This window comes from Arachis stenosperma, chromosome 2, assembly GCF_014773155.1.
Source record: "Arachis stenosperma cultivar V10309 chromosome 2, arast.V10309.gnm1.PFL2, whole genome shotgun sequence".
In the NCBI taxonomy this organism is placed as follows: domain Eukaryota; kingdom Viridiplantae; phylum Streptophyta; class Magnoliopsida; order Fabales; family Fabaceae; genus Arachis; species Arachis stenosperma.
The window spans coordinates 51,499,649-51,523,665 of NC_080378.1; the positions used below are offsets into that span (position 1 = coordinate 51,499,649).

Below are 24,017 nucleotides of genomic sequence, written 5' to 3' on the forward strand. Positions count from 1 at the left end.
AAGGGGTTAGTGGTTTTCGAAAATTAGAGATAAATTGTAATTAAAATTAAAACATGAAACATTTAGTTAATTAAAAAGAATTTTTGAAAAAGAGAGAGATATTTTCGAAAATAGAAGAGGGAGAAGTAGTTAGGTGGTTTTGAAAAAGATAAGAAACAAACAAAAAGTTAGTTAGTTGATTGAAAAAGATTTGAAGTCAAAATTTAAAAAGATAAGAAGATAAGAAGTTAGATAAGAATTTTGAAATCAAATTTTGAAAAAGATAAAATTTTGAGAAGGATAAGATAAAAAGATAAGATAAAAATTTTAATAAAAAAGATATTTTGAAAAAGATTTAATTTTTAAAATGACTTAACTAACAAGAAACTACAAGATAAGATTCTAGAATTTAAAGATTGAACCTTTCTTAACAAGAAAGTAACAAACTTCAAATTTTTGAACCAATCACATTAATTGTTAGCTAATTTTCGAAAATTAGATATAAAAGCTAAGAAAAAGATTTTTTGAAAAATAATTTTTAAAATTTTTGAAAATAATAAAAAAATGAAAAAGATATGATTTTTGAAAAAGATTTTGAAAAGATAAGATTTTTAAAATTGAAATTTTGACTTGACTTGTAAGAAAAACTAATTTTAAAAATTTTTGACCAAGTCAACCCAAAATTTCGAAAATTTGGAGGGAAATAAGGAAAAGATATTTTTTTTGATTTTTGAATTTTAATAATGAGAGAGAAAAACAACAAAATTACTCAATGCATGAAATTTTTAGATCAAAACAATGAATGCATGCAAGAATGCTATGAATGTCAAGATGAACACCAAGAACACTTTGAAGATCATGATGAACATCAAGAACATAATTTTGAAAAATTTTTGATGCAAAGAAAACATGCAAGACACCAAACTTAGAAATCTTTAATGCATGAACACTAACAAACAAAGAATGCATATGAAAAACAACAAACAACACAAAACAAGAAATCATCAAGATCAAACAAGAGGACTTATCAAGAACAACTTGAAGATTATGAAGAACACTATGAATGCATGAAATTTTCGAAAAATGCAAGAAAAATTTTTAAAGCATGCAATTGACACCAAACTTAAAAATTGACTCAAGACTCAAACAAGAAACACAAAATATTTTTTATTTTTATGATTTTCTAATTTTTTTTGGATTTTTATTAATTTTTGTTTTCGAAAATATTTTTGGAAAAACGAAAAAGAAAAGAAAAATTTTGAAAAAGATTTTTGAAAAGAAAAAAAATTACCTAATCTGAGCAACAAGATGAACCGTCAGTTGTCCATACTTGAACAATCCCCGGCAACGGCGCCAAAAACTTGGTGTTGTTGCCGGATTAAAAACTTGGCACCATTGTGGGTTGGAAACAATTGTTTGAATTGTTGTTCGAAATTGATTGTCCCCGGCAACGGTGCCAAAAACTTGGTGGACGAAATTGTGATCCATATTCTTTGTATTTGTATGAAATCATTATTATGGCACCAGTTGAATTCACAACTCCGTTCAACTAACCAGCAAGTGTACTGGGTCGTCCAAGTAATAAACCTTACGCGAGTAAGGGTCGATCCCACAGAGATTGTTGGTATGAAGCAAGCTATGGTGACCTTGTATTTGTCAGTTAGGCAGATTAAATGGTTTATGGATTTTCGAATAATTACTAATAAATATAAAATAAAAAGGGATAGAAATACTTATGTAAATCAATAGTGGGAATTTCAGATAGGTGTATGGAGATGCTGTGTTCCTCTTGAAACTCTACTTCACTACTCGCTCTTCCTTCAATCCTTCTTACTCCTTTCCATGGCAAGCTGTATGTAGGGCATCACTATCATCAATGGCTACTTTTAATCCTCTTGGGAAAATGGTCCTATGCGCTGTCACTGCACGGCTAATCGTCTGGAGGCATCACCCTTGGTTGATAGCTACATCCCATCCTCTCAGTGAAAACGTTCCTATGCTCTGTCACAGCACGGCTAATCTTCTGTCGGTTCTCAATCAGGTTGGAATAGAATCCATTGATTCTTTTGCGTCTGTCACTAACGCCCAGCCTTCAGGAGTTTGAAGCTCGTCACAGTCATTCAATACCGGAATCCTACTCGGAATACCACAGACAAGGTTAGACTTTCCGGATTTCCAGGATCCTACTCGGAATACCACAGACAAGGTTAGACTTTCCGGATCCTCATGAATGCCGCCATCTATCTAGCTTATGCCACGAAGATTCTGTTGGGGAATCTAAGAGATATGCGCCCGGCCTAAGGTAGAACGGAAGTGGTTGTCAATCACGCGCGTTCATAGGTGAGAATGATGATGAGTGTCACGGATCATCACATTCATCAAGGTGAAGTGCAACGTATATCTTTGAATAAGAATAAGAGAGAATTGAATGAAAAGTAATAATAATTGTATTGAAACTTGAGGTACAGCAGAGCTCCACACCCCTAATCTATGGTGTGCAGAAACTCCACCGTTGAAAATACATAAGTGAAAGGTTCAGGCATGGCCGAATGGCCAGCCCCCAAAACGTGATCACAGGATTCAAAAATACAATCCCGGATCCAGCCTTAGATTATGATAGTAAAAAGTTCTATTTATAATAAACTAGCTCCTAGGGTTTACATGAGTAAGTAATTGATGCATAAATCCACTTCCGGGGCCCACTTGGTGTATGCTTGGGCTGAGCTTGATCAATCCACGAGCTGGGGCTTTTCTTGGAGTTGAACTCCAAGTTATGACGTGTTTTGGGCGTTCAACTCCGGATCATGACGTTTTTCTGGCGTTTAACTCCAGACAGCAGCATGTACTTGGCGTTCAACGCCAAGTTACGTCGTCAATTTCCGAATGAAGTATGGACTATTATATATTGCTGGAAAGCTCTGGATGTCTACTTTCCAACGCCGTTGAGAGCGCCCCAATTGGAGTTCTGTAGCTCCAGAAAATCCATTTCGAGTGCAGGGAGGTCAGATTCCAACAACATCAGCAGTCCTTTTGTCAGCCTTTTTCAGAGTTTTGCTCAAGTCCTCAATTTCAGCCAGAAATTACCTGAAATCACAGAAAAACACACAAACTCATAGTAAAGTCCAGAAATGTGAATTTAACATAAAAACTAATGAAAACATCCCTAAAAGTAGCTTGAACTTACTAAAAATTACCTAAAAACAATGCCAAAAAGCGTATAAATTATCCGCTCATCAACAGTACTGGATATATGTTTTTGTGTTTTCTAAGATTTCTCTTAATGATTCATTAATCAAGGAACAGAGGGTCGAGGATTTCTTTAAACAAAATGCGAAATAGTTCATTTTATTGCATATTGTATGGGTAGAAAATTGCTTAATTGGCTTTGGCAGGAGAATATTGGTGCTTTTGTTTGATTTTGTTTGATGTGGTGTAGGTTTTTTTTTTCTTTCCGAATGATACGGAGTGTGTTTTGGTAAAAGCGATCCAGAGAGTGTTTTGGTAAAAGGTAATATTAGGGAGACAAAAAAACTGTCCGAATTTGTGATAAGAAATTATAACGAAGGATAAAAGGATAAGAAAAAAATGGAGAAAAGATGCAAAAGAAAAGATATAGTGAAAATATAAAAGGATAGGTAAGGGGTTTTCTTACTATATCTCTAAGAAATTTGTTCTTAGCAACTTAGATTATTGTAAGAAATTTTTTACTATACCTCTAAAAAATTTGTTCTTAGGTCACTAGAAGGGTTTTTTCTGTTAGACCTTCAAAGAACCTGACTTTGAAAACCTAAGCAAATCACTCACCTTACTTAATCACACTATAAAAATGCGCATATAGCACTAAGGAAATTTTATTCATCAAAAGTTGTGTAAATTGTTTCACCAAATGTGTTTAAATAGGTCCCTAACAAACTAATTAAAAGATAAGATAACTTAATTTAAATCTTTTTAAGATAAGATAATTAATTTAAATTAAATTTGATCTTATTGGATTTGACCAGATTTGATTTGAATTTTAAAATCCTAAAGATATGATAACTAATTTAAATCAGATTTGATCTTATTATATTATATCAGATTTAATTTAAATTTAAAATTTTTAAAAATACTATTAAGCAAATTAGAAGTAAATCAAATCTTTTAATAAACTCTAATAGCAAAATAAATTAAAATAAATGTCTAAAAGATTTGAAAATTAATAATAAATTATGCCTCATTGAATTTGAAAAGCATTATTAAGCTTTTTATTGTTTTGCCTTAGCCCAATGGACTTTATGAGGAGTTGTCATTTCAGTACCATTATTTTTGAGACGTACTCTTGGTTTTCTTGATATTCAAGACTGGCATGGTATAATTCTTCTAGTATTCAAATTTTTAAACATAACGAGATTATCTTTTTGCTCCTTAGCTCTAAAATGACAAAAATGTCTTTTTGACCACGTATCATCCTCTCTCTTAAAAAGATTCGTTCTCAAATCTTGAATGAGAAACTCTTCTTCCCTCCAAAGAATCCAAACCCAATCTCCGGGTTCAAATACCATGGTTTGATGGCTTTTCTCTATCTACTGAATTGTGGTTATGTCCCTCATGTGTGCAAGTTCAATCTTTCCAACCATACTTTCACCATCTTATCTAAAGTGTGCAATTTGTCTTTCTTCCTTTTCATCCATCTTAATGCCTGCATAATTGACCATTGAATCTACAAAGTGTGGAAAAGTTAATATAAAAACAATAGGAATTTCATTGTTAGATGTGTGAGAAACTAAGGACTCCATGGAATTCAATGATACTAATGTATTCTTGTCTAAGTTAGAACTTTCTAGATCTCTCTCACAAGTGTGTTTATTGATCTCAGTTTTTTTTTTTGCTCATTGACTCCTCTCGCTCACTATTCTCTTCTTTTCTCTTAAAACTCTCACTTTCAATCAAATATGGATTCTTTTCACTCAAACACTTACTCTTTTTCTTAGTTTCTTTTCTCTCATATTTTTCAAATTGCTCACATTCCAAGGATCCAGTTGAAAAATTATACACTTTTGAATCTTTCAAGGACACATCATACTCAACAAATTCTTCCATATCTGGCTTTGAAGGAGATTTAAAGATAGACGTGGAAGAAGTCCTCTTCTTATGTCGATCTATAATATTCTTCTTGAAATAAGAAACTTTGACTTTTGTCTGATCCTCAAATTTTACTCCTTTGAAATCTCAAATTGCTACAAATTGTTGCATATGCTCCATGTCAATGGCCAATTTGACCAAATCCTCCATGGTCGCGTAATGGTAACGTTGTACTTTAACTGCAAGTTCTTCACGTAATCCAAACAAAAATCGTTCCATAAGAATCTTGGGACTCCTTTTAATATTAGCCTTATCCATCAAATATAGAAACTCCTTGTGGCACTCCATCACTGATTGTGAACCTTGTTGTAACTTACAATTTTTTTTTTAAAAATTCATTGTGGTATGATGATGGCACAACTCGATTCTTCATGTTGGTATGATGATAGCACAAACTGACTCTTCAGGATTTTCTTCATCTTTAGTCATCTATATGCGGGCATCATCGAAAAAATTGGCTTGTACCATTCAAACCTTCTTTTTCTCTAAAAGGTTACAATTTACAAAAATCGACTCTACCTTCCTTTTCCATCCGAAATAAGTTTCAGGATCATTCCTCCCTTTAAATGCAGGAATTTGCAACCGAGAATTCTTTTTCGCTTATGAAATTCCTTTATCATCACTATCATAATACTCAATCTTTTTTTTTACTTTTTTTGTGGACTCTAAAGTAAATTTGCAGAAATTAAAGAGAAAAAAGCAAAGAGACTAAACAAGACCTATGAAATGTGTAGATAAATAAGAATTTATCTACGACCTGTAACTGATACCAGATGATAAGAAAGTATAACGAAGGATAAAGGGATAAGAAAAAAGATGGAGAAAAGACGCAACAGAAAAGACACAGCGGAAATATAAAAGGATAGATAAGGGGTTTTTCATTAGACCTCTAAGAAACCTGTACTTAGTAACCTATGTCACTGGAAGGGTTTTCCTACTAGACTTCTAAAAAACTTGTTCCTAGCAACGTAGATCACCGTAAGGGTTTTCCTACTAGACCTTCAAAGAACCTGTCCCTGACATCCTAGATCAGAGGGATGAAAACTGAAAGAGACTAACGCACAAAATCACCGTAATGTTGGATCTTTCAAACTTCTTCATGCAATAAGCAAAGCAAATCACTCACCTCATTTAATCACATTAAAAAAATGGGTATAAAGTACTAAGAAAATTTTATTCATAAAAAATTGTGTAAATTATCTCACCAAAGGTGTTTAAATAGGCTCCTAACAAACTAACTAAAAGATAAGATAAGATAACTTAATTTAAATCTCCTAAAGATAAAATAAAAAATTTAAATCAGATTTGATCTTATTAAATTAGATCAGATTTGATTTAAATTTTAAAATTCTAAAGATATAATAACTAATTGAAATCAAATTTGATCTTATTAGATTATATTTGATTTGATTTAAATTTAAAATCCCTAAAAATTACTACTAAACAAATTAAAAGTAAGTCAAATTTTTCAACAAACTCTAACAGCAAAATAAATTAAAATAAATGCCTAAAAATTCAAAAATTAATAATAAATTATGTCTCTCATTGAATTTGAAAAGCATTATTAGGCTTCTTGTTGTCCTGTATTAGCTCAATGGGCCTTATGAGTTGTCGCTATTTTAGTACCACTATTTTTGAGACGGACTCTTGGTCTTCTTGATGTCCAAGACCGGCATTATACAATTTTTCTAGTATTCAATTTTTTTAACATGACGAGATTATCATTCTGCCTCTTAACTGCCTTCCTGACTACGTATCAAATTATCTTATTAAGCATTTATTAATTTTTTTCGTAAATAAGAAAAATTTTGATTGATTTTGGCTAAATTTTTTTTGTTGTCAGACATTTTTATTTGGTAACAAAAAATTTTTAACGGATTTGCAGTTTGCAAGAAAAACTGCACAGGTCCACAATGCGTGCTACTTCACATGAAGCATTTAAGAAAGTCCCTTCACTCCAGTCATGAGAACACATTTCCCATCATTCTTCTCATAAGGCTTATAAATCCTCATTTTCTCTGAAAGTTGGCCGATGTAGTGTAACACCCTAACTAATAAACTCATTACGTCTAGATCATATTCGATTATTAGTTAGAATATTATAGTGACCCTTAATCTATAACTCTTAATTTGACAGATCAATAATATCAAACGATATACAAGTAAGAGTCTGTGAATTAATTTTTTATACATATACAAATACATTATACCAGAGTAAAATAGATGGAAAAGTGTTTGGTGAAAAAAGTATAATATGGTCCTTTAAAGTCCATATGAAAATATTCCATTTGTGTGGTGCAAATTGCTTCCGTACATAGGATGTCTATTATCAACATGCGACTTGTGATTTAATGTAATTACAAACTGGTACAAGGCGGTCCAGTTGAACTAGTAATTTTTTTGGTTTTTCACAATATCCCCCAACCCGACAAGCCAAGGACTAATCTGTCGCGGTACTGAGCTCCATTTAATGGTTTGCCACTGGTTAATGGGTTGCTCCATGCACAAGATGGGATTTGAACCCCTGACACTTGTTTAAGCGGACTAGTGAGCTAACCACTAGACCAACCCAACTTGGTTTGAACTAGTAAGTAAAAACTACCAAAAATACCCATGAAGTTTACGAACGCTGACAAAAGTACTCATAAACTAAGGAAATTAACACTGTACCCATGGAAGATGTATTCCGTATGACAAAAATATTCAAACTCTAATTTTTTGTTGATTTTTTAATAAAATTCCCAAACTACTCTCACCCTCAACATCAATTCACTTTTCTAACCTTCTATAACCCAACCTAAACCTTTAAAACTCTTGCCATGGAGTCCGAAATTACTCCTACAACAAATCGGGTTGAAATCAATGGTGGTCGTGGTGGTAAAGCACCTCAATCAGTTCCTGACAGAAAAATCCGGTATAGTGAGCTCTTTTTTATTTTTTCATTACATCCTTTCACACAAAGAAAGCTCCCAGATTAAGAAAAAAAAAACTGAAACGATTAAACTGTTCCTTTATGGTTCTTTCTCTGATTCTTCATCATTATTGGTTGATTCTATTGTTAATCTTGGCGATGCAATCCTCTGTTGCATTACTGTCCAAAGCTCCTACTATAAAGGTTCATTTTGTCTGTCCCGAAAAGCGTAGTCGCAAGCTTTGTAGCCTGCCGCATGCCTTCAGCCGCGTCTTGGATCATTACAAAAAATTTGGTAATTACGGCGGTTTTTTAGGGTTATTACGGCGGTTTGAACTGCCATTATTACCTTGAACGACGCTCAAGAAAAACCGCCATAATTTAAAGCGCCATTTGGTTATTACCGCAATTTTCAAAAAACCGCCACAATTACCTGGTTAAAACGGCGGTTTTTGAATTGTGTTAAAACAGCGGTTCAAACCGCCATTATTTCCAAATAAAACGGTGGTTTTTTTAGGTTAAAACGACAGTTCAAACCACCGTTATTTTCAGGATAAAACGGCATTTTTAGTTGGTTAAAACGACGTTTATGAAACTGCCATTTTTACCTTGGCAGAGTGGCATTTTTGGTTGGTTAAAATGGCGTTTAAAACCGCCATTTTTACCGGATTAAAACGGCATCTTGAACCGCCATTTTTACCCTGACAGTGACATTTTTATTGGTTAAAACGGCGTTTGAAACCGCCATTTTTATGGATAAATAAATTATTCACATTTTTAAAAAAAGTCATCATAAGAATAAGTTAGTCTTTTTAACTGACAATAGTAATTATAATATAAAAGTATTAATAATAATAACTAGTTGTGACTGTTATGATAAGCATCGGTGGATGCCTATTTAATGAATTATGACTTCCTTCACGATTCTAGGCGGCCAACTTTTTCGATATAGAATTTATTTTTATCAAAGGAAGACCATATTTAATTACATTTGAAAGCACAACTTTTATATGCCTATAAATAGGAATATGATATGAAGTAAAAGACACAACAACAGTAATAAACAAATCAATTCTCTCTCTCTCTTTACGTCTAATTTTACTAAATACTTCTCTCTCTTTATATATATATATATACATTACAACATATAATATTAGTAAATACCTATATGAATTATTGTTATTGAGCTAATTATATTAATATTAGAGTCTTCTATTTATACATCTTTATTTTATATTTAGTATATCTTTATTTATTTTACAACACATTATCAGCACGAGACTCTGATCAAATTTTTAGGAAGATTCAGGTAACAAATTTTCATTATGTCGAAACTCTCTCATCTTGAATTCAATGATCTTGATATATCTGGAAACAATTATTTATCATGGATACTAGATGGTAAAATTCATCTTGATTTAATGGATCTTGGAGATACCATTAAGGCTGAAAATATTACATCCCAGAAGGATAAAGCCAAAGCCATGATTTTTCTTCATCGTCATCTTGACGAAGGATTGAAAAATGAATATCTCACATTAAAAGATCCTGCATATCTTTGGAAAGACCTTGAAGAAAGGTACAATCATTAAAAAACGGTAATACTTCCTCAAACTCGATATGAATAGACGCACTTGTGTCTACAGGATTTTAAATCCATAAATAAATATAATTCTGCATTGTTTCGAATCACCTCACGAATGAAATTATGTGGGAAAAAGACAACTGATCATGATATGTTGGAGAAAACTTTCTCAACCTTCCATGCCTGTAATGTGCTCCTGCAGTAGCAGTATCGAGAAAAAGGATTTAAAAAATATTCTGAGTTAATTTCTTGCCTTCTTGTTGCTGAACGCAAAAATGAGTTACTTTTAAAGAATCACGAAGCGTGCCGAACTGGCACCGCCCCATTTCTTGAAGTAAATGCGGCAAATCATTATCCCAGAAGAGGTAAGTGGCAAGTTTTTAATAACAAAAAAAATTATGGAAGGAAAAAGAATTATTCAAAAGAGACCAGAAGTGGGATAAAGAAAGAAATATTGGGCCGAATAAATCAACAGAGGATAAGTATTTTCGTCGTGGTGGAAAGGGCCATTGGTCACGTACCTGTCGTACCCCAAGGCACCTAGTCGATCTTTAGCAGGCATCTTTGAAAAAGGATGACAAAGGAAAGAAAACAAATTTTATTTCAAATGATGCTGAAAATTCCACCTCTCATTATGATGTATCTGATTTCTTTGAGGATCTTGAAGGAAATATTGGCCATTTGATTAATGATGGAATAGTTTAATATCCGAGATTGTTAAGTATCCATGTAAATAAATAATGTAAAGAACTTATTATTATGTTTTATTTTCTATGTATTTGAGTTTCAAATATGATGTATATAAATAATGAAATATTAATGTGTATGACTTTTGAAATCATTAAATGTGTCATGTTTTAAAATAAAATTTTAGTATATGACATTATTTTTATGTACAGTGTTTCTTTGAAAAATAATTTCGATCAAGTATTCAATTTAACTGTGCATACTACTCATTTTATTATTATTTGTCTTTGAAGAAAATGGCAAGGACTTATAGTGAAGATATTTGCCTTGCGGATAGTGCAAGTTCGCACACTATTCTCAAAAGTGATTGATAAACCCATATTTTATGATATATTTTATGTTTAATCTGAATGATTTATTCAATCCTTCACCCACTTATTCATATTAATTGTATGGTTTTACTTCTCCTTCCTTATTATGTGATGTATGTGAAAAACATGTTTCCTATGCTTTTAAATTAATTATTTTAATCACCTTTAATTCCATTCGATGCCGTGATTAGTGTGTTGAGTAGTTTCATATCTTCTAAGGCAGGAATGACTTAAAGAATGGAAAAAAAATATACAAAAATAGAAGGAAAGCGCAAAATGGAGTTTCTGAAGGAACTGGCATCCACGCGATCGCATGGACGACGCGATCGCGTGCCAGAAGCGAAGAGGCAACGACGCGGCCGCATGACTAATGCAACCGCGCGACTTGAGCAAATCACATACGACGCGGACGCGTGACCGACGCGACCGCGTGACAAGGAGAACTCCAAATGACGCGACCACGTGACCCACGCGGATGCGTGATAGAGGCCACGCACTAGAAATTGCAGAAAACGCTCATAGCGGATTCTGAAGCCTTTTTGGCCCAAATCCAAGTCCAGAAGTCATAGACCAGAGGTTATGAAGTGGAGGAATGCATCCATTGGGAGAGTCTCCGAATTTTCTGTTACTTTCAATGATTTAGATCTAGTTTTGAGAGAGGTTCTCTCCTCTCTCTTAGGATTAGGATTTATGACTTCTCTTAGTTTTAGGAGTGACTCTCAATCCCAGGTTCTTTGTATTTATTTATTTTTCAATGTTCCATGTTTAGATTGATCTCCTTAATTAATGTTATTTGAGATATTTCAGATTGATGATTGCTGTCTTTTATTTATACAAATAATTTGGATTTTCCTGTTTCCCTTTTGGCTTTGGTTGAATAATTGGTGACTTTAGAGTTATCAAACTCATTGTTGATTGAAAATTGGATTTCTTCATTTCATTAATTCATATTCCAATAACTCTGGCCTTTTCCAAGGAAAGACTAGGACTTGAGGAATCAGAATTAATTTATCCACTTAACTTACCTTCATAGTTAGAGGTTAACAAAGTGGGAGAAAAATCTAATTCTCATCACAATTGATAAGGATAACTAGGATAGGACTTCCAGTTCTTACACCTTGCCAAGAGTTTATTTTACAGTCATTCATTTACTTTTATTGTTTTGAAAATATACCTGTGCCCATTGCCCAACTAACCTTTTACCTTAATCCAAAACCCCAAACACACTTTTTCATAACCAATAATAAGAACATACCTCCCTGCAATTTCTTGAGAAGACGACCCGAGGTTTAAATACTTCGTTTATCAATTTATTTAGGGGTTTGTTACTTGTGACAACCAAAACGTTTGTACGAAGGGATTTCTGTCGGTTTAGAGACTATATCTACAACGCAACTGTTTTTATGAAATTCTTTACTGGCAAAAATTCCAACGTCAAAATGGTGCCGAGGAGTTGCAAACGTGTGCCTTATTATTGGTTATTGTAAATATTTTTGAAAAAAAAGAGAAAAAAATATTTTTCTTTCACTTGTTTATTTGTTTTCTCTTTTTCCCCCCTTATTTCTGATAGCTATTATGTAACAACCCTAATTTTTGAGTATGCGAGATATTTTATGAAGGCACGGATTTTGCCAGAAGATCAGTAAAGGGAACACCTCTTCTATATCAACAAGTATCTCAATCCTCATTGTCATTATGTCATCCTTAAGCTAGAACCTTTTCCGAGGCAAGCTCGATAACGCGGTCACGAAGAACCTAGTTTTTGAACCGTATCGGTTGGCAGTTTTGATTCTGATTTTCGTAAATAGTCCCAGTTTGACGAACTGGACTCGATTCATGAGAGAAGAAAGATAATAGTATAATATTATCATTATATTAGTATTAGAAGTTGCTTGAAAGATATTATAAGGTTACCTGGTCTGTTTTAGTTAAAAATAGAAAATCGGTTTAACCAGGTTTACAGTTTACTGGTGCAGCTTAGCACCAGCACTCTCTGATGACTTTAGCAATGCTAAGGCCTCATTATTCATGTTTTATTCTCATAATAAATATGTTACTAGTGTCATTTATGCTAGTAGCTCAGAAAATAATTTTTAGAGATATTTTTACAAGTGTTCTGATACATCTAGTTTTAGTAGTTATACACCTGAGATATTTTAATATTATTTTAACCCACCTCCAAGCCAACCAATCACAACTCACCCTACACCCCCAAAACCCCCAAGGCTGCCTCATTTGCTCATTGTGGCCGAAAATCACCAAGAGAAAAAGGAGAGAAAGTTCTTGGTTCATAAATCTTCAAAGCTTGATTTCTTCGGAACTAAAACTCAAATCAAAACACCGATTTCACCAAAATGATCCTCTCTTCTTTCTCTACATAACCATGTGAATTATCAAGGCTGGAAATAAGGTGAGATGGCTGTCTCCCTCCCTCTTCAATTCGGTTTCAAGGAAACATGGGTAAAAATGTGTTTTCTTGATGTGTTTTAGGAGGAAAAAGTGCTTAAGGACCACCTGAAAGTTTGATTGAATTAGGAGCAGCAAAACCAGGTAGGGTTTGACGAATTTAATCTTGATTGATTGTGTTTGAGTTGTGTGATTATGATATGGTTTGGCTGTGCTTGAAATTGATTGTTTGTATGAGTAATTCTTGTTGAAATTTTGGTGAAATTTTGATGAAATTTGATGAAATTCAAGCTATGAATGTGTGTTCTTATGGCTGCTGGAAAACGAAACCCTAGAGCTTAAATTGGGGTTCAATTTGTGTTGAAATCATGTAGGAAAGATGGGGTTTTAGTGGCTGCTAATTTATTATGAATTTTGGTAAAAATCGGTTGCTGAAAAGACTGAAAAACAGGTAAAAACAGAGAAAGAATTTGAAGAATATACGAAGAACATGAAGAACACTTTGAGTGTGGTGAAGAACATTGAAGAACAGGCCTTAGATCTTAAAAAGGGCAAGGAAGTAAAATTTTTGGTGTTTTAGGGGTTGTCTGGTAATTTCTGAAAGTTAGGGTGGTAAAAGTAGAAATATTAAAAGTTACGGGTGGTAAAAAGTGAATTTTAAAGGTTAAAGGTTAAAGTAAAGTTAATTTTCGAAAATATATTAATAAAATAATAAATAATAATAAAATATTAAATAATAATATTTAATTAAAAATAATATTTTAATAAAAATAATAAAATAATGCAGAAAAGGCAGTTTTCTGTAAAAGCTTTAGAAAGACAACTTTAAGTGCAGAATCTCATAATTACCTTCATAAAACACTTAGGGAGTGGTAATAACATGTTAGTGAGGAAAAGATAAAGAAAAGATAAAAGTTGAAGAAAAGATAAGAATCGAAGAAAAAGTCTGTAAAGTTTTAATAACAGAAGAACAGACAGAGACTAGCGAACGAACTAGGGCAACATAGTTAGTCCTCGAGTTGCGACTAGGGCTAGGTATTTGGTGCACGAAATTGTGATCAATACTTTTCAAAACATAAACAATCCCTAGTAATGGCTCCAAAGACTTGGTGCTCAATACCATGGCATAAACACAACTTCGCACAACTAACCAGCAAGTGTATTGGGTCGTCCAAGTAATACCTTACGTGAGTAAGGGTCGATCCCACGGAGATTGGTGGTATGAAGCAAGCTATGGTCATCTTGTAAATCTCAGTCAGGCAGACTCAAATGGGTATAGTGATAAACGAATAAAGCAATAAGATAAAGATAGAGATACTTATGTATATCATTGGTGTAAGAGCTTCAGACAAGCGTATGAAGATGCCTTCCCTTCCGTCTCTCTGCTTTCCTACTGCCTTCATCCAATCCTTCTTACTCCTTTCCATGGCAAGCTTGTGTAGGGTTTCACTGTTGTCAGCAGCTACCTCCCATCCTCTCAGTGAAAATACGTCCCTGATGCTCTGTCACAGCATAGGCTAATCATCTGTCGGTTCTCGTTCAGGCCGGAATAGAATCCATTGATTCTTTTGCGTCTGTCACTAACGCCCTAGCCTGCTAGGAGTTTGAAGCACGTCACAGTCATTCAATCATTGAATCCTACTCAGAATACCACAGACAAGGTTAGACCTTCCGGATTCTCTTGAATGCCGCCATCAGTTCTCGCCTATACCACGAAGACTCTGATCTCACGGAATGGCTGGCTCGTTTGTCAGGCGAGCACTCGGTTGTCAGGCGATCAACCATGCATCATGCAATCAGAAATCCAAGAGATATTCACTAAGCCTCATATGCTTGTAGAACAAGAATGGTTGTCAGTCACCTTGTTCATGAGTGAGAATGATGATGAGTGTCAATCATCACCTTCATCAAGTTGAAGAACAAGTGATATCTTGAACAAAGAACAAGCGGAATTGAATGGAAGAACAATAGTAATTGCATTAATACTCGAGGTACAGCAGAGCTCCACACCTTAATCTATGGTGTGTAGAAACTCCACCGTTGAAAATACATAAGCATAAGGTCTAGGCATGGCCGAATGGCCAGCCTCCCAATGATCTAAGATAGCATAAAACGAAGATAGCTACCAAAGTCCTCTAATACAATAGTAAAAGGTCCTACTTATAGATAACTAGTAGCCTAAGGTGTACAAAGATGAGTAAATGACATAAAAATCCACTTCCGGGCCCACTTGGTGTGTGCTTGGGCTGAGCAATGAAGCATTTTCGTGTAGAGACTCTCCTTGGAGTTAAACGCCAGCTTTTATGCCAGTTTGGGCGTTTAACTCCCATTTAGGTGCCAGTTCCGGCGTTTAACGCTGGAAATTCTTGAGGTGACTTTGAACGCCGGTTTGGGCCATTAAATCTTGGGCAAAGTATGGACTATCATATATTGCTGGAAAGCCCAGGATGTCTACTTTCCAACGCCGTTGAGAGCGCGCCAATTGGGCTTCTGTGGCTCCAGAAAATCCACTTCGAGTGCAGGGAGGTCAGAATCCAACAGCATCTGCAGTCCTTTTGAGTCCCTGGATCAGATTTTTGCTCAGATCCCTCAATTTCAGCCAGAAAATACCTGAAATCATAGAAAAACACACAAACTCATAGTAAAGTCCAGAAAAGTGAATTTTAACTAAAAACTAATAAAAATATACTAAAAACTAACTAAAAGATATCAAAAACATACTAAAAACAATGCCAAAAAGCGTACAAATTATCCGCTCATCACAACACCAAACTTAAATTGTTGCTTGTCCCCAAGCAACTGAAAATCAAATAAGATAAAAAGAAGAGAATATGCAATGAACTCCAAAAACATCTATGAAGATCAGTATTAATTAGATGAGCGGGGCTTTTAGCTTTTTGCTTCTGAATAGTTTTGGCATCTCACTTTATCCTTTGGAATTCAGAATGATTGGCTTCTTTAGGAACTCAGAATCCGGATAGTGTTATTGATTCTCCTAGTTAAGTATGATGATTCTTGAACACAGCTACTTTATGAGTCTTGGCCGTGGCCCAAAGCACTCTGTCTTCCAGTATTACCACCGGATACATACATGCCACAGACACATAATTGGGTGAACCTTTTCAGATTGTGACTCAGCTTTGCTAAAGTCCCCAATTAGAGGTGTCCAGGGTTCTTAAGCACACTCTTATTTGCCTTGGATCACAACTCTTATTCTTTTTTTTTTTCTTTCTTTTTCTCTTTCTTCTCTTTTTTTTTTCTTTTTCGGTTTTTTTTTTCGCTTGCTTTCTTTCCTTTTTTTTTTGTATTCACTGCTTTTTCTTGCTTTAAGAATCATTTTTATGATTTTTCAGATCCTCAGTAACATGTCTCCTTTTTCATCATTCTTTCAAGAGCCAACATTCATGAACCACAAATTCAAAAGACATATGCACTGTTTAAGCATACATTCAGAAGACAAAAATAATGCCACCACATCAAAAATAATTAAACTGTTATAAAATTCAAAATTCATGCAATTCTTTCCTTTTCAATTAAGCACGTTTTTATTCAAGAAAGGTGATGGATTCATAGGACATTCATAACTTTAAGGCATAGACACTAAGACACTAATGATCACAAGACACAAACATGGATAAACATAAGCATAAAATTTGAAAAACAGAAGAATAAAGAACAAGGAAATCAAGGAACGGGTCCACCTTAGTGATGGCGGCTCTTTCTTCCTCTTGAAGATCCTATGGAGTGCTTGAGCTCCTCAATGTCTCTTCCTTGTCTTTGTTGCTCCTCCCTCATGATTCTTTGGTCTTCTCTAATTTCATGGAGGAGAATGGAGTGTTCTTGGTGCTCCACCCTTAGTTGTCCCATGTTGGAACTTAGTTCTCCTAGGGAGGTGTTTACTTGCTCCCAATAGTCTTGTGGAGGAAAGTGCATCCCTTGAGGCATCTCAGGGATCTCTTGATGAGAGGGGTCTCTTGTGTGCTCCATCCTTTTCTTGGTGATGGGCTTGTCCTCATCAATAGGGGTATCTCCTTCTATGTCAACTCCAACTGAATAACAGAGGTGACAAATGAGATGAGGAAAGGCTAGCCTTGCCAAGGTGGAAGGCTTGTCCGCCACTTTATAGAGTTCTTGGGCTATAACCTCATGAACTTCCACTTCTTCTCCAATCATGATGCTATGAATCATGATGGCCCGGTCTATGGTAACTTCGGACCGGTTGCTAGTGGGAATGATTGAGCGTTGAATGAACTCCAACCATCCTCTAGCCATGGGCTTGAGGTCATGCCTTCTCAATTGAACCGGCTTGCCTCTTGAATCTCTCTTCCATTGTGCGCCCTCTTCACATATAACTGTGAGGACTTGGTCCAACCTTTGATCAAAGTTGACCCTTCTTGTGTAAGGATGTTCATCTCCTTGCATCATAGGCAAGTTGAACGCTACCCTCACACTTTTCGGACTAAAATCCAAGTATTTCCCCCGAACCATAGTAAGATAATTCTTTGGATCCGGGTTCACACTTTGATCATGGTTCTTGGTGATCCATGCATTGGCATAGAACTCTTGAACCATCAAGATTCCGACTTGTTGAATGGGGTTGGTAAGTACTTCCCAACCTCTTCTTCGGATCTCATGGCGGATCTCCGGATATTCACCCTTTTTGAGTGAAAAGGGGACCTCGGGGATCACCTTCTTCAAGGCCACAACTTCATAGAAGTGGTCTTGATGCACCCTTGAGATGAATCTTTCCATCTCCCATGACTCGGAGGTGGAAGCTTTTGCCTTCCCTTTCCTCTTTTTAGAGGTTTCTCCGGCCTTGGATGCCATAAATGGTTATGGAAAACGAAAAAGTAACGCTTTTGCCACACCAAACTTAAAAGGTTTGCTCGTCCTCGAGCAAAAGAAGAAAGAAGAGAGTAGAAGAAGAAGAAATGAGGAAGAGGGAGATGGTAGTGTGTTCGGCCAAAGAAGGGGGAGAAGTGGTGTTTAGGTTGTGTGAAAATGAAGAAGTGAAGAAGGGTATTTATAGGAGAGAGGGGAGAAGGAGTTCGGCCATGTATGGGTGGGTTTGGGAGGGAAAGTGGTTTGAATTTGAAGGGTGAGGTTGGTGGGGATTTATGAAGGATGGATGTGAGTGGTGAAGAGAAAGATGGGATTTGATAGGTGAAGGGTTTTTGGGGAGGAGGTATTGAGGTGATTGGTGAATGGGGGAAGAAGAGAGAGGGTGGTGGTGGGGTAGGTGGGGGTCCTGTGGGGTCCACAGATCCTGTGGTGTCAAGGAAAAGTCATCCCTGCACCAAATGTTGCTCAAAATCACGTTTTGAGTCATTTCTGGCGTTAAACGCCGGGCTGGTGCCCATTCCTGGCGTTTAACGCCAGGTTCTTGCCCTTTTCTGGCGTTTAACGCCAGTCTGGTGCCCCTTTCTGGCGTTAAACGCCCAGAATGGTGCCAGACTGGGCGTTAAACGCCCAACTGCTAGGCTTACTGGCGTTTGAACGCCAGCAACATCTTCCTCCAGGGTGTGCTGTTTTTCTTCCTGTTTTTCATTTTGTTTTTGCTTTTTTCATTGATTTTGTAAATTCTTATGATCATCAACCTACAAAAAACATAAAATAACAAAAGAAAATATATAAAATATAATCATTGGGTTGCCTCCCAACAAGCGCTTCTTTAATGTCATTAGCTTGACAGAGGACTCTCATGGAGCCTCACAGATACTCAGAGCCATGTTGGAACCTCCCAACACCAAACTTAGAGTTTGAATGTGGGGGTTCAACACCAAACTTAGAGTTTGGTTGTGGCCTCCCAACACCAAACTTAGAGTTTGACTGTGGGGGCTCTGTTTGTCTCTGATTTGAGAGAAGCTCTTCAAGCTTCTTCTCCATGGTGATAGAGGGATATCCTTGAGCCTTAAACACCAAGGATTCTTCATTCAATTGAATGATCAACTCACCTCTATCAACATCAATCACAGCCTTTGCTGTGGCTAGGAAGGGTCTGCCAAGGATGATGGATTCATCCATGCACTTCCCAATCTCTAGGACTATAAAATCAGTAGGGATGTAATGGTCTTCAACTTTTACCAAAACATTCTCTACAAGTCCATGAGCTTGTTTTCTTGAGTTGTCTGCCATCTCCAATGAGATTCTTGCAGCTTGTACCTCAAAGATCCCTAGCTTCTCCATTACAGAGAGAGACATGAGGTTCACACTTGACCCTAAGTCACACAAGGCCTTCTTGAAGGTCATGGTGCCTATGGTACAAGGTATTGAAAACTTTCCAGGATCTTGTCTCTTTTGAGGTAATTTCTGCCTAGACAAGTCATCCAGCTCTTTGGTGAGCAAGGGAGATTCATCTTCCCAAGTCTCATTTCCAAATAACTTGTCATTTAGCTTCATGATTGCTCCAAGATATTTAGCAACTTGCTCTTCTGTGACATACTCATCCTCTTCAGAGGAAGAATACTCATCAGAGCTCATGAAAGGCAGAAGTAAATCCAATGGAATCTCTATGGCCTCATTTTGAGCCTCAGATTCCCATGGTTCCTCATTGGGGAACTCAGAGGAGGTTGGTGCACGCCCATTGAGGTCTTCCTCAATGGCGTCCACCTTCTCTCTTTCCTCTCCATATTCGGCCATGTTTATGGCTTTGCACTCTCCTTTTGGATTTTCTTCTGTATTACTTGGGAGAGTGCTAGGAGGGAGTTCGGTAACTTTCTTGCTCAGCTGTCCCACTTGTCCTTCCAAATTTCTGATGGAGGACCTTGTTTCATTCATGAAACTTTGAGTGGTTTTGATTAGATCAGAGACCATTGTTGCTAAGTCAGAGGTATTCTGCTTAGAACTCTCTGTCTGTTGCTGAGAAGATGATGGAAAAGGCTTGTTATTGCCAATTCTGTTTCTTCCACCATTATTGTTATTGAAACCTTGTTGAGGTCTCTCTTGATTCTTCCATGAGAAATTTGGGTGATTTCTCCATGAAGAATTGTAGGTGTTTCCATAGGGTTCTCCTAGGTAATTCACCTCTTCCATTGAAGGGTTCTCAGGATCATAAGCTTCTTCCTCAGATGAAGCTTCCTTAGTACTGCCAAGTGCATTTTGCATTCCAGACAGACTTTGAGAAATTAAATTGACTTGTTGAGTCAATATCTTGTTCTGAGCCAGTATGGCATTCAGAGTGTCAATCTCAAGAACTCCTTTCTTCTGACTAGTCCCATTGTTCACAGGATTCCTTTCAGAAGTGTACATGAATTGGTTATTTGCAACCATTTCAATTAGCTCTTGAGCCTCTACAGGCGTCTTCTTCAAATGAAGAGATCCTCCAGTAGAGCTATCCAAAGACATCTTGGATAGTTCAGAGAGACCATCATAGAAGATACCTATGATGCTCCATTCAGAAAGCATGTCTGAGGGACAGCTTCTGATTAATTGTTTGTATCTTTCCCAAGCTTCATAGAAGGATTCTCCATCCTTCTGTCTGAAGGTTTGGACTTCCACTCTAAGCTTACTCCATTTTGAGGTGGAAAGAACTTTGCCAAGAAGGCATTGACTAGCTTTTCCCAAGAGTCCAGGCTATCCTTAGGTTGTGAGTCCAACCATATTCTAGCTCTGTCTCTTACTGCAAAAGGGAATAGCATCAGTCTGTAGACCTCAGGGTCAACCCCATTAGTCTTGACTGTGTCACAGATTTGCAAGAACTCAGCTAAAAACTGATGAGGATCTTCCATTGGAAGTCCATGGAACTTGCAATTCTGTTGCATTAGAGAAACTAATTGAGGCTTAAGCTCAAAGTTGTTTGCTCCAATGGCAGGGATAGAGATGCTTCTCCCATAGAAGTTGGGAGTAGGTGCAGTAAAGTCACCCAGCACCTTCCTTGCATTGTTGGCATTGTTGTTGTTTTCGGCTGCCATGTGTTCTTCTTCTTTGAAGAATTCGGTCAGGTCCTCTAAAGAGAGTTGTGCTTTGGCTTCTCTTTTCTCTTCAAGGTCCTTTCAGGTTCAGGATCAGCTTCAACAAGAATGCCTTTGTCTCTGCTCCTGCTCATATGAAAGAGAAGAGAACAAGAAAATATGGAATCCTCTATGTCACAGTATAGAGATTCCTTGAAGTGTCAGAGGAAAAAAAAATAGAAGAAGAGAAGGTAGAAGAATTCGAACTTGATTAGATAGAGTTCGAATTGTGCATTAGGAAGGAGTAGTACTCCATAAATAGAAGGATGTGGAAAGGAGGGAAGAGGATTTTCGAAAATTCAATTAAAAAGATGTTGATAATTTTCGAAAATTGAAAGTGGAAAAGAAATCAAGTGATTTTTGAAAAAGATTTTGAAATTAGAAATTAGAAAGATTTGATTGAAAACTACTTTGAAAAAGATGTGATTAAAAAGATTTGATTGAAAAGTTATGGTTTTAAAAAGATGTGATTGAGAAGATATGATTTGAAAACAATTTTAAAAGATATGTTTTGAAAACAATTTTAAAAGATTTGATTTGAAAATTAGTGACTTGCCTAACAAGAAAAGATATGATTCAAACATTAAACCTTTCTCAACAGAAAAGGCAACAAATTTGAGATGTTCAATCAAATCATTAATTGTTAGTAAGTATCTTTGAAAAAAGAAAGAAATTGATTTTGAAAACATTTGATTGAAAAGATATGATTTGAAAAAGATTTGATTTTGAAAAACTTTGAAAACTTGAAAAAAAATTGATTTGAAAACAAAATCTTCCCCCTAGCACCATCCTGGCGTTAAACGCCCAGAATGGTATACATTCTGGCGTTTAACGCCCAAAATGCTACCTCTTTGGGCGTTAAACGCCCAACCAGGTACCCTGGCTGGCGTTTAAACGCCAGTCTGTCTTCTTCACTGGGCATTTTTGAATGCTCAGCTTTTTCTGTGTAATTCCTCTGCAGTATGTTCTGAATCTTCAATTCTTGGTATCATTGACTTGAAAAGACACAAATTAAAAATATTTTTGGATTTTTTTATAATCAAAATGCAACAAGAATGAAATAACAATGCATGCAGGACACCAAACTTAGCAGTTTGTATACTACTGACACTATATGAGACACATAAACACTCAAGCCAAAAGAATTCAAAGATCAGAATAAGAAATCATCAAGAATTACTTGAAGATCCTTAAGACACATGAATGAATGTATGCAATTGACACCAAACTTAAGATGAGACACTAGACTTAAGCAAGAAACATCAAAATTTTTGGTTTTTATGATTTTGTAAATTTTTTTTTTCGAAAATTAAGTGGAAAAAGATATCAAAATTCTTAATGAGAATTCCAGGAATCAGTGCAATGCTAGTCTAAGACTCCGGTCCAGGAATTAGACATGGCTTCACAGCCAGCCAAGCTTTCAAAGAAAGCTTCGGTCCAAAACACTAGACATGGCCAAAGGCCAGCCAAGCCTTAGCAGATCATTGCTCCAATAGCAAGATTGATAGAGATCAACAAGCTATTGTGATGATCAGTTGAAACCTCGGTCCAATAAGATTAGACATGGCTTTTCAGCCAGCCAGATTTCAACAAATCATCATGAAACTCTAGAATTCATCTTCAAGAATTTTGAAAAAAAATAAATGCCTAATCTAAGCAACAAGATGAACCGTCAGTTGTCCATACACAAGAACAATCCCCGGCAACGGCGCCAAAAACTTGGTGCACGAAATTGTGATCAATACTTTTCAAAACATAAACAATCCCTAGTAATGGCTCCAAAGACTTGGTGCTCAATACCATGGCATAAACACAACTTCGCACAACTAACCAGCAAGTGTACTGGGTCGTCCAAGTAATACCTTACGTGAGTAAGGGTCGATCCCACGGAGATTGGTGGTATGAAGCAAGCTATGGTCATCTTGTAAATCTCAGTCAGGCAGACTCAAATGGGTATAGTGATAAACGAATAAAGCAATAAGATAAAGATAGAGATACTTATGTATATCATTGGTGTAAGAGCTTCAGACAAGCGTATGAAGATGCCTTCCCTTCCGTCTCTCTGCTTTCCTACTGCCTTCATCCAATCCTTCTTACTCCTTTCCATGGCAAGCTTGTGTAGGGTTTCACTGTTGTCAGCAGCTACCTCCCATCCTCTCAGTGAAAATACGTCCCTGATGCTCTGTCACAGCATAGGCTAATCATCTGTCGGTTCTCGTTCAGGCCGGAATAGAATCCATTGATTCTTTTGCGTCTGTCACTAACGCCCTAGCCTGCTAGGAGTTTGAAGCACGTCACAGTCATTCAATCATTGAATCCTACTCAGAATACCACAGACAAGGTTAGACCTTCCGGATTCTCTTGAATGCCGCCATCAGTTCTCGCCTATACCACGAAGACTCTGATCTCACGGAATGGCTGGCTCGTTTGTCAGGCGAGCACTCAGTTGTCAGGCGATCAACCATGCATCATGCAATCAAAAATCCAAGAGATATTCACTAAGCCTCATATGCTTGTAGAACAAGAATGGTTGTCAGTCACCTTGTTCATGAGTGAGAATGATGATGAGTGTCAATCATCACCTTCATCAAGTTGAAGAACAAGTGATATCTTGAACAAAGAACAAGCGGAATTGAATGGAAGAACAATAGTAATTGCATTAATACTCGAGGTACAGCAGAGCTCCACACCTTAATCTATGGTGTGTAGAAACTCCACCGTTGAAAATACATAAGCATAAGGTCTAGGCATGGCCGAATGGCCAGCCTCCCAATGATCTAAGATAGCATAAAACGAAGATAGCTACCAAAGTCCTCTAATACAATAGTAAAAGGTCCTACTTATAGATAACTAGTAGCCTAAGGTGTACAAAGATGAGTAAATGACATAAAAATCCACTTCCGGGCCCACTTGGTGTGTGCTTGGGCTGAGCAATGAAGCATTTTCGTGTAGAGACTCTCTTTGGAGTTAAACGCCAGCTTTTATGCCAGTTTGGGCGTTTAACTCCC

At 36.3% G+C, this 24,017-nt stretch overlaps 1 non-coding gene across 1 annotated transcript; it reads left to right on the forward strand.

The window, feature by feature from the left end:
- Positions 1 to 20,458: 20,458 nt before the first annotated feature.
- On the forward strand, positions 20,459 to 20,566 carry LOC130964253 (small nucleolar RNA R71). Its single transcript, XR_009080354.1, has one exon. It is a non-coding gene; the product is annotated as a small nucleolar RNA R71 (small nucleolar RNA).
- Positions 20,567 to 24,017: the final 3,451 nt, after the last annotated feature.